Source organism: Ambystoma mexicanum, chromosome 3p (assembly GCF_040938575.1).
Source record: "Ambystoma mexicanum isolate Mex_15411 chromosome 3p, UKY_AmexF1_1, whole genome shotgun sequence".
Classification (NCBI taxonomy): domain Eukaryota; kingdom Metazoa; phylum Chordata; class Amphibia; order Caudata; family Ambystomatidae; genus Ambystoma; species Ambystoma mexicanum.
In genome coordinates this window covers 2984855-2997938 of record NC_090925.1, presented here as the reverse complement: position 1 = coordinate 2997938, position 13084 = coordinate 2984855, and the positions used below count along the sequence as shown (strand labels likewise).

General features: G+C 55.7%; 1 protein-coding gene across 5 annotated transcripts in view; it reads left to right on the top strand.

Moving 5' to 3' along the window:
* The window catches only part of LOC138580058 (uncharacterized), a 387791-nt gene that overhangs the window by 56336 nt on the left and 318371 nt on the right, over nucleotides 1-13084 (top strand). Inside the window, exon 1 of one of the 5 annotated variants that reach the window (XM_069650296.1) lies at nucleotides 4079-4156. The exons of the other annotated variants lie outside the window; for them this stretch is intronic. The gene's annotated coding sequence lies outside the window, so the exon portion shown is untranslated. Of the gene's footprint in view, nucleotides 1-4078; nucleotides 4157-13084 lie in introns of those variants that run through there. 5 annotated transcript variants of the gene reach the window in all.

Below are 13084 nucleotides of genomic sequence, written 5' to 3'. Positions count from 1 at the left end.
CTCTGCCTGAGTCAATCTCTAGTCTCTCCGTCTCCAAGGCATACGAGCCTCCTTTAACACAGTCTGTTCCTGGTGCTGAATGCTCTTTTTGGCCGAGGTTCAAGATGGTTTTCTGCAGCAATCTGAATGGGAGTAAGGCTCTGTAGTTTAGTACTCCGTTCATTCCGTTGTCTCGGGAGGATAGCTCAGGGGCAACGTGCTCGCCTTGGAAGCAAGACGATGCAGAGCACGATAGGTTCGATCCTCAGGTCCGCGCTTAGAAACTTCCTGGGTATTACGCGCGTTATAAATAACATATCATTTCATATGCTCTTGATGTGTGCTTCTCTCTCTGGCTTGCTGCTTGCCTTAGCAGGTAAAGGGGGTGAATACCCAAGGGGCCCAAACACATTGGGGTGATCTGAACTGGGCCAAGGTCGGTGCAGCCATTTGGAGAAGAACACTAGATCTCCCCGGGGGTGCACCAATACATATGATTCAGGCATGAATTGGGCCTGCTTTCCATACCGTATACATTTGCGGGTATTACAACTTTTTGCCTCCAAAGTATTCCATGTATTCGCTGTTCGATGAAAGATCTGATATATGCTCCAATTAAAGTGAAACAAAAATGATATCTTTTTATTAGGTATTTATAATGCGCCTACACAGCACAAGGTGTTTGGTGTGACTTGGATTGGATTAGCAATAGAGTGAGTATTGCACACTATCAACTCTTTTATTGCTCACCTTACGATATTAGTCCTTTCAATGTTTTACCGCTGTATTTGTGCAACCACTCATCCCGGGTTTTTAGAGCTACGTTTTTAAAGTTATGGTTACATTTCTTTTTACCAAATGAAGTCTTGGGTGCTCGCATGGAAATTGCAAGAAATACGAGATTATATAGATTTGTCATATCAAGGTCGAAACTCCGAAACACCTGATAGTAGCAGGTGAACATTTGCCATCCGTAAGAAAGCAATATTTTACTTGCCATCCGTAAGAAAGCAATCTTTTACTTGCTGTCCGTAAGAAAGCAATCGTTTACTTGCTGTCCGTAAGAAAGCAATCGTTTACTTGTCGTCCATAAGAAAGCAATCGTTTACTTGCTGTCCGTAAGAAAGCAATCGTTTACTTGCTGTCCGTAAGAAAGCAATTGTTTACTTGCTGTCCGTAAGAAAGCAATTGTTTACTTGCTGTCCGTAAGAAAGCAATTGTTTACTTGCTTTCCGTAAGAAAGCAATTGTTTACTTGCTGTCCGTAAGAAAGCAATTGTTTACTTGCTGTCCGTAAGAAAGCAATTGTTTACTTTTCATCCGTAAGAAAGCAATCGTTTACTTGTCGTCCGTAAGAAAGCAATCGTTTACTTGCTGTCCGTAAGAAAGCAATCGTTTACTTGCTGTCCGTAAGAAAGCAATCGTTTACTTGCTGTCCGTAAGAAAGCAATCGTTTACTACACGATGCACTGTGATCCCAAGTTGTGGAATCGAATGATGAATTCAAATGAAATATCCTTATGTATAGATGTTTTAAATGTCATTGATTTGGTTTTAAAGGCAGGGTGATTATATGTAGTGCATGATGTGTGCATTGTATTCAATGCATTATGTATTTTTCTAAAGGTTGATTGGTCAACCATATAGCCAGTAGATGAACACATGGGGATTAAGGTGGGGTAATTTCGACTCTCTGGGTTTCCTTACTTACCTTTTTGTTTGGAATTTCCAGTGTGGTTTTAGTGCCATGCAAGGATTGTCTGTACACGCCCTGCTGTTGAAGGGGTGCTGTTCTGGCTGAGTGGGGAGGTTCCAGCATCGCTCCCCTTGGGGCGATGCTCTGTGTACTCTACTTCCTGTTTCCAGAGAGCAGAGCTGGTGCTTACATTTGAAGCAACAGAGGGGAACCTTTTGGATTTTGTACTTGTTGGGGAGGGGCAGTGTCCGTCACCGGTCGGGGCTCTGCAATCTCTGGCCCTTTGGATATTTTGCACTATGACTCTCATGGGCCCCACCATTGACTAGCATGACTGGGCTTATGGTAGCTGCGGACAAAAACCGAAGGAGAGCCAAAGGTTGCAGATGCCTCTCTCAGAAGGTATCTCTTACAAATAGTAGGCAGGCGGGCACAGTCTGTTCATGATGTATGGATGCAGGCAGGAATGGAGCATGAGGAGGAGGAGGAGGAGGAGGAGGAGGAGGAGGAGGAGGAGTTTGCCATTTGTAAAGCACATTTATCCCATTGGTATGGCCTCAAAGCGCTTGCGGGTGAACGCTCTCGGAGGACCGAAGTCCAAGGTATGGGAACATTGTCAGAAGGATATGAATGCGTGTGTGCATTTGTCCCAAAAGAAGGTGTGTCGGATGGCCGGGCCCAAGTTAACTACCTACATCGATCAGGCCTGTAGATCAGAGCGAACGTCTCAACCTCCATTACCGTTGAGCATCAGTCTAGTCCTCCCTTTGTGTCACCTGCTCAGTCCATCTCCTTTTCTCTTTGAGAATGCCTCAGGAGCGTGTCTTGGGGGTCATTTCTGGCCTTGAAGCTTGCTCCCCACTTGACCCCATTCGTCTTCATGTGTTAAAGGAGATTAAGACAGAACTCGCCCCTACTATTACCTTGGCAGTCAACTACTCCCTTCAAGGTAGAGGTGTTCGACAGCTCTTAAATTGGCTTTGGTTTCTCCTCTTTAAAAAAAGCCTAACTTGGACCCTTCTGTTTTAGCTCATGTTCAGCCCATCTCCCCCCTAAGGCTTCTCATGAAGGCCCTTGAGGCCATTGTTACTCCTCAGTTGAGAGACCTTTTGGAGGAAACCTCAATTCTTGTTGACTATCAATCAGTGTTGTGCCCCTTGATGGGCACCAAATCAGCACTGGTCTCTGTGCTGGATGATATTACCTTGATTAGGGACCGGGGGAGGGGTGGGGGAGGAACGGCTCTCCTGATTACGCTTGACTTATCTGCGGCGTTCGACACGATTGACCATCTTACCTTGTGTCAACACCCTGAGGATGTCGACATTACCCGAATTGTCCTCCAATGATTTTCCTCCTTTTCTTTTTGTTTACCGGTGTCCTTGCAGGGTCTTGTGATTTCTAGCGCAATCTCAGGTGTCTGTGATCTATCACATTTGCAGGCTCCAGAGCCTGCAGAACTCGGTTGCCCGTGTGGTTCTGGCTCTGCCAATGTTCTGAATCCTCGCCCATCTTGGCTCAGCTCCATTGGTTGCCTCTTGAGTGCAGTGTTGAGTTTTAAGGCTCTTTGCCTGACTCATCGCGCGCTCCAGAAGCAAGGCGCTGCTTTTCTCCAGGAGAAGATTTTCACATAAACCCCAGCCACAGCAGTTTGTTCTGCGATTCAGAAAGGTTGGCTGTTGGTGCTGGGGCTTTTCTGTCGCTGCCCATCTTTTGTGGACCTCTTCCCCTCTCTTTTAGGTTAACTGTGGATATTTCTCAGGTCAAGAAATTGCTTAAAACAGCCTTATTTCCTAAATGACTTGTTTCAGCCTCTCGGCCACTAAGTTGAAGGTCGTCTCTGTTCAAGCGCCAGTAAGCCCCTGGGTGATCGTGTGCTATAGAAATTACATGACCGGACCTGACCGGAAATGTACAGTGGTAGTAGACAGTGTGCACACGGGATGTAGGCGACAGTGCAAGGCTGAGGAGAAAAGGTGCAGAGGGAGCAAGGGGGATAGAAAAGGAGCGACGTAGTGAGTATTGAATCATTTTTCAAACAATTGAATTAATTCTTTGTGTGACATTGAATGCACATTTTAACAATTAATGAAAATGCCTTCTGCCAGTTTCCATGACTGCAGACCGCGTTGGTCAATTACATCTTAGTTCTGACTGACATGTGGCAATGGTGGGAGAATGTATCGGCTGCTCCAGGCGCCCCGGGGATGCTGCGCCCTGGGTGGAGGCCCTTCTCGCCTGTGTCTGAGGCCGGCCCTTGCCTTGCCTTGCCCCTGGCTCTGCGTTCCGGTCTTTTCCTCTTTTAACTTGAGTAACCAGTCCTTGTCCTCTACGTCAGTCCTGAAGTCCCGAAAGCACCTGCTTCTGATGCTAGTCGGCGGCCGTCTCGCCCGTGGCCTTGGACACTCTGGAAGGAATGCGGCCCAGCGGCTCGTCCTTGCGGGTGTGGACAGGGTGCGGGTTCCTCATAGTGGCCTGGCAGGTGAGGACAGGGTGCGGGTTCCTCGTGGTCGCCTGGCAGGTGAGGACAGGGTGAGGGTTCCTCGTGGTCGCCTGGCAGGTGAGGACAGGGTGCGGGTTCCTCGTGGTCGCCTGGCAGGTGAGGACAGGGTGCGGGTTCCTCGTGGTCGCCTGGCAGGTGAGGACCGGGTGCAGGTTCCTCGTGGTCGCCTGGCAGGTGAGGACCGGGGGCGGGTTCCTCGTGGTCACCTGGCAGGTGAGGACAGGGTGCGGGTGCCTCGTGGTTGCCTGGCAGGTGAGGACAGGGTGTGGGTTCCTCGTGGTTGCCTGGCAGGTGAGGACTGGGGGCGGGTTCCTCGTGGTCGCCTAGCAGGTGAGGACAGGGGGCGGGTTCCTCGTGGTCGCCTAGCAGGTGAGGACAGGGGGCGGGTTCCTCGTGGTCGCCTGGCAGGTGAGGACTGGGGGGCGGGTTCCTCGTGGTCACCTGGCTGGTGAGGACAGGGTGCGGGTTCCTCGTGGTCGCCTGGCTGGTGAGGACAGGGTGCGGGTTCCTTGTGGTCGCCTGGCAGGTGAGGACAGGGGGTGGGTTCCTCGTGGTCGCCTGGCAGGTGAGGACTGGGTGCAGGTTCCTCGTGGTCGCCTGGCAGGTGAGGACAGGGTGCGGGTTCCTCGTGGTCGCCTGGCAGGTGAGGACAGGGGGCGGGTTCTTCGTGGTCGCCTGGCAGGTGAGGACAGGGGGCGGGTTCCTCGTGGTTGCTTGGCTGGTGAGGACTGGGTGCGGGTTCCTCTTGGTCGCCTGGCAGGTGAGGACTGGGGTTGGGTTCCTCGTGGTCGCCTGGCAGGTGAGGACTGGGGTTGGGTTCCTCGTGGTCGCCTGGCAGGTGAGGACTGGGTGCAGGTTCCTCGTGGTCGCCTGGCAGGTGAGGACAGGGGGCGGGTTCCTCGTGGTCGCCTGGCAGGTGAGGACAGGGTGCGGGTTCCTCGTGGTCGCCTGGCAGGTGAGGACTGGGTGCAGGTTCCTCGTGGTCGCCTGGCAGGTGAGGACTGGGTGCAGGTTCCTCGTGGTCGCCTGGCAGGTGAGGACAGGGGGCGGGTTCCTCGTGGTCGCCTGGCAGGTGAGGACTGGGTGCAGGTTCCTCGTGGTCGCCTGGCAGGTGAGGACTGGGTGCAGGTTCCTCGTGGTCGCCTGGCAGGTGAGGACAGGGTGAGGGTTCCTCGTGGTCGCCTGGCAGGTGAGGACAGGGGGCGGGTTCCTCGTGGTCGCCTGGCAGGTGAGGACTGGGTGCAGGTTCCTCGTGGTCGCCTGGCAGGTGAGGACTGGGTGCAGGTTCCTCGTGGTCGCCTGGCAGGTGAGGACAGGGGGCGGGTTCCTCGTGGTTGCCTGGCAGGTGAGGACTGGGGGCGGGTTCCTCGTGGTCGCCTAGCAGGTGAGGACAGGGGGCGGGTTCCTCGTGGTCGCCTGGCAGGTGAGGACAGGGTGCGGGTTCCTCGTGGTCGCCTGGCAGGTGAGGACAGGGTGCAGGTTCCTCGTGGTCGCCTGGCAGGTGAGGACTGGGTGCAGGTTCCTCGTGGTCGCCTGGCAGGTGAGGACAGGGTGAGGGTTCCTCGTGGTCGCCTGGCAGGTGAGGACAGGGGGCGGGTTCCTCGTGGTCGCCTGGCAGGTGAGGACTGGGTGCAGGTTCCTCGTGGTCGCCTGGCAGGTGAGGACTGGGTGCAGGTTCCTCGTGGTCGCCTGGCAGGTGAGGACAGGGGGCGGGTTCCTCGTGGTTGCCTGGCAGGTGAGGACTGGGTGCAGGTTCCTCGTGGTCGCCTGGCAGGTGAGGACTGGGTGCAGGTTCCTCGTGGTCGCCTGGCAGGTGAGGACAGGGTGCGGGTTCCTCGTGGTCGCCTGGCAGGTGAGGACAGGGTGCGGGTTCCTCGTGGTGTTTATTGGACTCACAGCTGGCTGTGACACGGGCATTACCGTGATTGCATTTCTCTGCTCCGCCCTCCTTCGGTGCGTGCTGTCGCCAGGACAGGAAAAACCTGCCCTGGGTGGGGGCCGGCGGGCGGGCGGGCAGATGAGGACACACCCGCCTTAGTTATGTGTCTACTTTTTATTTGCATGTTTCTGACCTTGTGGTTTGCTGAGAGGTGAAACCTTCCCTGTGTCCCTTTCTTGCCAATCCTAGTGGATGCATCACAGATGTCCGACGCTTGACGGAACAGCTCCGCGCTCGCTTTCTGTTAAGCTCCTTACTGTTTGACATCATGTGTATGAGCCGCGAAGATAGCTCAGCAGGTTGAGCGCTTACGCTGAAAGCCAAAAGCGGGAAGGAACCAAGGCTTTGAAATGCACATCCGCATGGGGCAGAGGGGGCAGGGGCAGGGGGGGGTGGCAGCAGAGTGGGCAGGGGCACAGGGGCAGAGGCAGGGGCAGTGGGGGTGGCAGCAGAGAGGGCGGGGGCACAGGGGAAGAGGCAGGGGCAGGGGCAGGGGCAGGGGCAGTGGGGGTGGCAGCAGAGAGGGCAGGGGCACAGGGGCACAGACAGGGGCAGTGGGGGTGGCAGCACAGGGGCAGGGGCGCAGGGGCAGGGGGGGTGGCAGCAGAGAGGACAGAGGCAGAGGCAGTGGGGGTGGCAGCAGAGAGGGCAGGGGCGCAGGGGCAGGGGCAGAGGCAGTGGGGGTGGCAGCAGAGGGGGCAGGGGCAGTGGAGGAGGCAGAGGCAGAGGCAGGGGCACAGGGGCAGGGGCAGGGCCAGAGGCAGTGGGGGTGGCAGCAGAGAGGGCAGGGGCAGGGCCAGAGGCAGAGGCAGTGGGGGTGGCAGCAGAGAGGACAGGGGCAGGGGCAGGACCAGAGGCAGAGGCAGTGGGGGTGGTAGCAGAGAGGACAGGGGCAGGGGCAGGGCCAGAGGCAGAGGCAGTGGGGGTGGTAGCAGAGAGGACAGGGGGGCAGGGGCAGGGCCAGAGGCAGAGGCAGAGGCAGTGGGGGTGGTAGCAGAGAGGACAGGGGCAGGGACAGGGGCACAGGGGCAGGGGCAGGGCCAGAGGCAGTGGGGGTGGCAGGGGCAGCCATAGATCTCTCTACGAGTGCTGCGGGTGGGGCTTTTTGCATATTTTTTTTGTTTTTGAAAGTTAACTGGAGGCAACCACCCTTTCGAGAGCGGGGTACGGGGGCGGGGGGCAGAACTTCATCTCGATGGCCCCTTATTAACGCTTATGTGCAGGGCTCCCCGCTTGTTTCCTTTATTAAGGGGGTGAAGGTACACTTTTGCCCCAGGAGGTGTCATTACAGAAAGTGAGGCTGGTATCAGACGGACGTCTGGGCCTTTTTGTTTTTTTATGACAGTCTGTCTTCCAGCAAAACTAAAGTGATGGGTGCGCGGCTTTACATGAAAGCAAACCCCTAGAATTGCTCTGGGCGTCCTTCATTCAAACATACTAATTCCTGGACCAAGACTGATTAGCAACTGCCCCCTGGTCTTCAGTAATGTGCCAGCGGGGAGGGCTGCCGGGAGCAGTGCACGTGGGCATGATTCATTATGGCATCCGTCGCTTTTCAGTGCAGAGGAGACCGCCTTGAAGACCTTGCGCTGTACCCAATTCATGCACCTTGCGTCACGTTGGCCACTTGCCCTCCAGAATGCCACCTGTCCTCTTATCCTCAAGAAAGCAACCCCGCAGAATAGATGATTGAATGTAATGTTTAAGGTAGCTCAAGTGGCTGGCGCACCTGCTGCAGAGAGATCTGAATGCAAGTTCTGGGTCACAAGGTGGACTCCTGGATGTGTTGGCAAATCATGTCTCCCCTTCCGACCTCAGTGCAGGGAGTGCGCCCCTGCCCGGGAAGAGATGGGCGAGCAGCTGCTAGTGGGGTGAAGCCCAAGGATAACCTGGCGTGTGCTACATAATTCTGGTGAGCAATGGAATCTTCAGAATAGCATCAGCTAGCCTTGTGGTGCCCCCTCAAAGGTGGGGGCCCTGGGCAAGTACCCCTTTTGCCCTCCCATAAAAACGTCTCCAAATAGAGGTCCTGCTTACCTCCCCAACACTACCTCTGGGTACCTGGGGCCGTCCCTCCACCCCTCCACAGGGTCAAAATCGGCGACGAGTCTTTCAAATGGGAGTGGACTCTGTGTGCCTGTTAAGCTGGCGCGCCGCTCAGGGGCAGGGGCAGGGACAGGGGCACAGGGGCAGGGGCAGGGCCAGAGGCAGAGGCAATGGGGGTGGCAGCAGAGAGGACAGGGGCAGAGGCAGTGGGGGTAGCAGAGAGGACAGGGGCAGTGTCCGGGAACAGGGCTTGCTCCTCAGCCATCCATGAGCTTGGTGGTTCTCGTGCAGAAGGAACGTTTAGTTCTCCTCCCGCGTTCCCTAATGATATTACAGTGCTTCTCTATCCTCCCTGCCCCCCCTCCCCCACACCACCCCACCAGGAGCCTACGAGGGACACACAAGTCAGCCGTTAGCTTTCAAGCGCTGTACGCTTCTGCTCAAAGGTGGGTGGGCCAATTGGAAGGTCTGTATCAGAAATCTCCTTTCTTCCGGCTTTGATAACCAATGTTTGCCCACAATCAAGTTGGATCGTTCTCCATCTGAACAAGTACTTCCATCCATGAATCCGTCATGCCAAGGACTGCTGCAAAAATACGAATCTGTCTTTTGCCATCAACAGGAACTCTTCAAACTATGTCCATAAGAGGGCACTTCATCCTGGAGGAGTTCCCATGAGCCGCAAAGCACCCTCAGCGACTGCCCGCAAGGACTTCACAGAACTTCTGCCAAAGTCACCTCATCCTTGGAAGGCATGGTCCAGTCCTGTAGTTCTTATTCGCAAACCTTATGGGAACGTCCTTCATCTCCGCGAGGAAGGCCCCAGCCTTACCAACAACAAAGAGACGGACATCCTCCACTTGGAGATTTGGGATCCAGACACATATCGACGAGCGGTGTTATAGCCCCTGATTGTGTATTTCAGGGCACAAGGGAGGGCGCCCTTTGGACTTTCTTGAGCTGCTCCTCCAAAGGATCATGGCACACTCTCTGGCAGGGAATTGTGAAATGTCCTCTTCTTCCAGGACGACCTTCTAGTCCGTGGACTCTGTCTCTCTTGTGGAGATACCGCAGGACGTTCTGGTGGATGAACCACCGAGCGAGTAAGTGAGGGTTCTCGGGGTAAGGTTGGCATCTTGACCATGCTGCGGGTGGCCCACCGAGCGAGTAAGTGAGGGTTCTCGGAGTAAGGTTGGCATCTTGACCATGCTGCGGGTGGCCCACCGAGCGAGGAAGTGAGGGTTCTCGGGGTAAGGTTGGCATCTTGACCATGCTGCAGGTGATCCACCGAGCGAGGAAGTGAGGGTTCTCGGGGTAAGGTTGGCGTCTTGACCATGCTGCGGGTGATCCACCGAGCGAGTAAGTGAGGGTTCTCGGAGTAAGGTTGGCATCTTGACCATGCTGCGGGTGGCCCACCGAGCGAGGAAGTGAGGGTTCTCGGGGTAAGGTTGGCGTCTTGACCATGCTGCGGGTGATCCACCAAGCGAGTAAGTGAGGGTTCTCGGAGTAAGGTTGGCATCTTGACCATGCTGCGGGTGGCCCACCGAGCGAGGAAGTGAGGGTTCTCGGGGTAAGGTTGGCATCTTGACCATGCTGCGGGTGACCCACCGAGCGAGGAAGTGAGGGTTCTCGGGGTAAGGTTGGCATCTTGACCATGCTGCGGGTGACCCACCGAGCGAGGAAGTGAGGGTTCTCACGGTAAGGTTGGCATCTTGACCATGCTGCGGGTGATCCACCGAGCGAGGAAGTGAGGGTTCTCGGGGTAAGGTTGGCATCTTGACCATGCTGCGGGTGGCCCACCGAGCGAGGAAGTGAGGGTTCTCACGGTAAGGTTGGCGTCTTGACCATGCTGCGGGTGATCCACCGAGCGAGGAAGTGAGGGTTCTCGGGGTAAGGTTGGCATCTTGACCATGCTGCGGGTGATCCACCGAGCGAGGAAGTGAGGGTTCTCGGGGTAAGGTTGGCATCTTGACCATGCTGCGGGTGATCCACCGAGCGAGGAAGTGAGGGTTCTCACGGTAAGGTTGGCGTCTTGACCATGCTGCGGGTGGCCCACCGAGCGAGGAAGTGAGGGTTCTCACGGTAAGGTTGGCGTCTTGACCATGCTGCGGGTGATCCACCGAGCGAGGAAGTGAGGGTTCTCGGGGTAAGGTTGGCATCTTGACCATGCTGCGGGTGATCCACCGAGTGAGGAAGTGAGGGTTCTCGGGGTAAGGTTGGCATCTTGACCATGCTGCGGGTGATCCACCGAGCGAGGAAGTGAGGGTTCTCGGGGTAAGGTTGGCATCTTGACCATGCTGCGGGTGGCCCACCGAGCGAGGAAGTGAGGGTTCTCACGGTAAGGTTGGCATCTTGACCATGCTGCGGGTGGCCCACCGAGCGAGGAAGTGAGGGTTCTCACGGTAAGGTTGGCGTCTTGACCATGCTGCGGGTGATCCACCGAGCGAGGAAGTGAGGGTTCTCGGGGTAAGGTTGGCATCTTGACCATGCTGCGGGTGATCCACCGAGCGAGGAAGTGAGGGTTCTCGGGGTAAGGTTGGCATCTTGACCATGCTGCGGGTGATCCACCGAGCGAGGAAGTGAGGGTTCTCGGGGTAAGGTTGGCATCTTGACCATGCTGCGGGTGGCCCACCGAGCGAGGAAGTGAGGGTTCTCGGGGTAAGGTTGGCATCTTGACCATGCTGCGGGTGGCCCACCGAGCGAGGAAGTGAGGGTTCTCGGGGTAAGGTTGGCATCTTGACCATGCTGCGGGTGGCCCACCGAGCGAGGAAGTGAGGGTTCTCGGGGTAAGGTTGGCGTCTTGACCATGCTGCAGGTGATCCACCGAGCGAGGAAGTGAGGGTTCTCGGGGTAAGGTTGGCGTCTTGACCATGCTGCGGGTGATCCACCGAGCGAGGAAGTGAGGGTTCTCGGGGTAGGGTTGGCATCTTGACCATGCTGCGGGTGGCCCACCGAGCGAGGAAGTGAGGGTTCTCGGGGTAAGGTTGGCATCTTGACCATGCTGCGGGTGATCCACCGAGCGAGGAAGTGAGGGTTCTCGGGGTAAGGTTGGCATCTTGACCATGCTGCGGGTGGCCCACCGAGCGAGGAAGTGAGGGTTCTCGGGGTAAGGTTGGCATCTTGACCATGCTGCGGGTGGCCCACCGAGCGAGGAAGTGAGGGTTCTCGGGGTAAGGTTGGCATCTTGACCATGCTGCGGGTGGCCCACCGAGCGAGGAAGTGAGGGTTCTCACGGTAAGGTTGGCGTCTTGACCATGCTGCGGGTGATCCACCGAGCGAGGAAGTGAGGGTTCTCGGGGTAAGGTTGGCATCTTGACCATGCTGCGGGTGGCCCACCGAGCGAGGAAGTGAGGGTTCTCGGGGTAAGGTTGGCATCTTGACCATGCTGCGGGTGATCCACCGAGCGAGGAAGTGAGGGTTCTCGGGGTAAGGTTGGCATCTTGACCATGCTGCGGGTGGCCCACCGAGCGAGGAAGTGAGGGTTCTCGGGGTAAGGTTGGCATCTTGACCATGCTGCGGGTGGCCCACCGAGCGAGGAAGTGAGGGTTCTCGGGGTAAGGTTGGCATCTTGACCATGCTGCGGGTGGCCCACCGAGCGAGGAAGTGAGGGTTCTCACGGTAAGGTTGGCGTCTTGACCATGCTGCGGGTGATCCACCGAGCGAGGAAGTGAGGGTTCTCGGGGTAAGGTTGGCGTCTTGACCATGCTGCGGGTGGCCCACCGAGCGAGGAAGTGAGGGTTCTCGGGGTAAGGTTGGCATCTTGACCATGCTCGGTCTTCAGAAGGGTTTCTGCCCAATGGGACACATGTCGAAGTTCTCCAGAATGCCCTGCTCCGGATCAAGTTGGAATCATAAGTGGGCAGTTTCCTTAGATCGATCAGATCGATCGATGCTTTTCCACAAAGAAAATAACCCTTCGCAACTGCATGGAAGGAGACAAAGCTCTAAAAAGCAATAACCCAAAGAAATGGTGCTCCGGGACGTATTCCAGGGAACAAGGCCGAGAAATGCAATCGCAGACTCGGTACCAACAGCCTCTTGCGTTGAAGCCTGGGACGAGCGACCGAGATCACCACAAATTACTTTCCAAAAGGCTCCCAGTTCCAGTCATGTCGCAGGGGGTATCGGGTGCATTTGTGTCGGACCCTAACCCCCTCATCAGTCTTGCCACCATGGGGCGCACTGCCTGCCTTTCTTACCCCAATCATTGTTTTATTTAAAGCCAGAGGTTGCGTGTGTGCGTGTGTGCGTGTGTGTGTACATGTACATGGCTTGGCATGGTTCAGTGCAAGCCTACAGCCCCGTAATATTTATCCAGTGACCTTTCATGGAATGTGGGGTTCCCTGTTATTCCTGGGGGGGCGGGGGGGTCTTTGAATGTCATGCCTGAAGCAAGGCATGTGCACTGCGGACTGTAGGATGATTGAAAAGACACATTCGCCAACAACAGGAAGGGGGAGTAGGTTATTGGACGGAGACTTGAGGGTGCCAAGAATCAGTTCTGGCTGCAAATGGGTTGGATGGCGCCTCCAGGGCAATGGTCTCTGCCTGTAACTGGTTTATGGTTATTGTTTTATGGGTGCTGTGAAGGCATCAGGATTAAGACGCAGACGACAGATTCAAATGTGCACTCAAAAGTTTTATTTAACTAAAATGCAGGATGGATGAAAGCCTAACTTGTCCTTTGCTAAGGTGGGATTTCCCAACCTAAAGAAAACTAAGGACAGTCTGAGTCGGAATGTCCAGAGCACATTTCTATACTTGCCCTTACAACTAACTGCTTACAATGTGTAGGGATGTCAGCAGCAACATAAATGGTATTTGAAATAAAGTTCAGAGCGTCTTCCAGCTCTTGGCATGTAATCGGCTTCCCCATCCCCAAGTGCAAAAGAGTTCACAAGATATCGGGGTTCCCTTCCCCA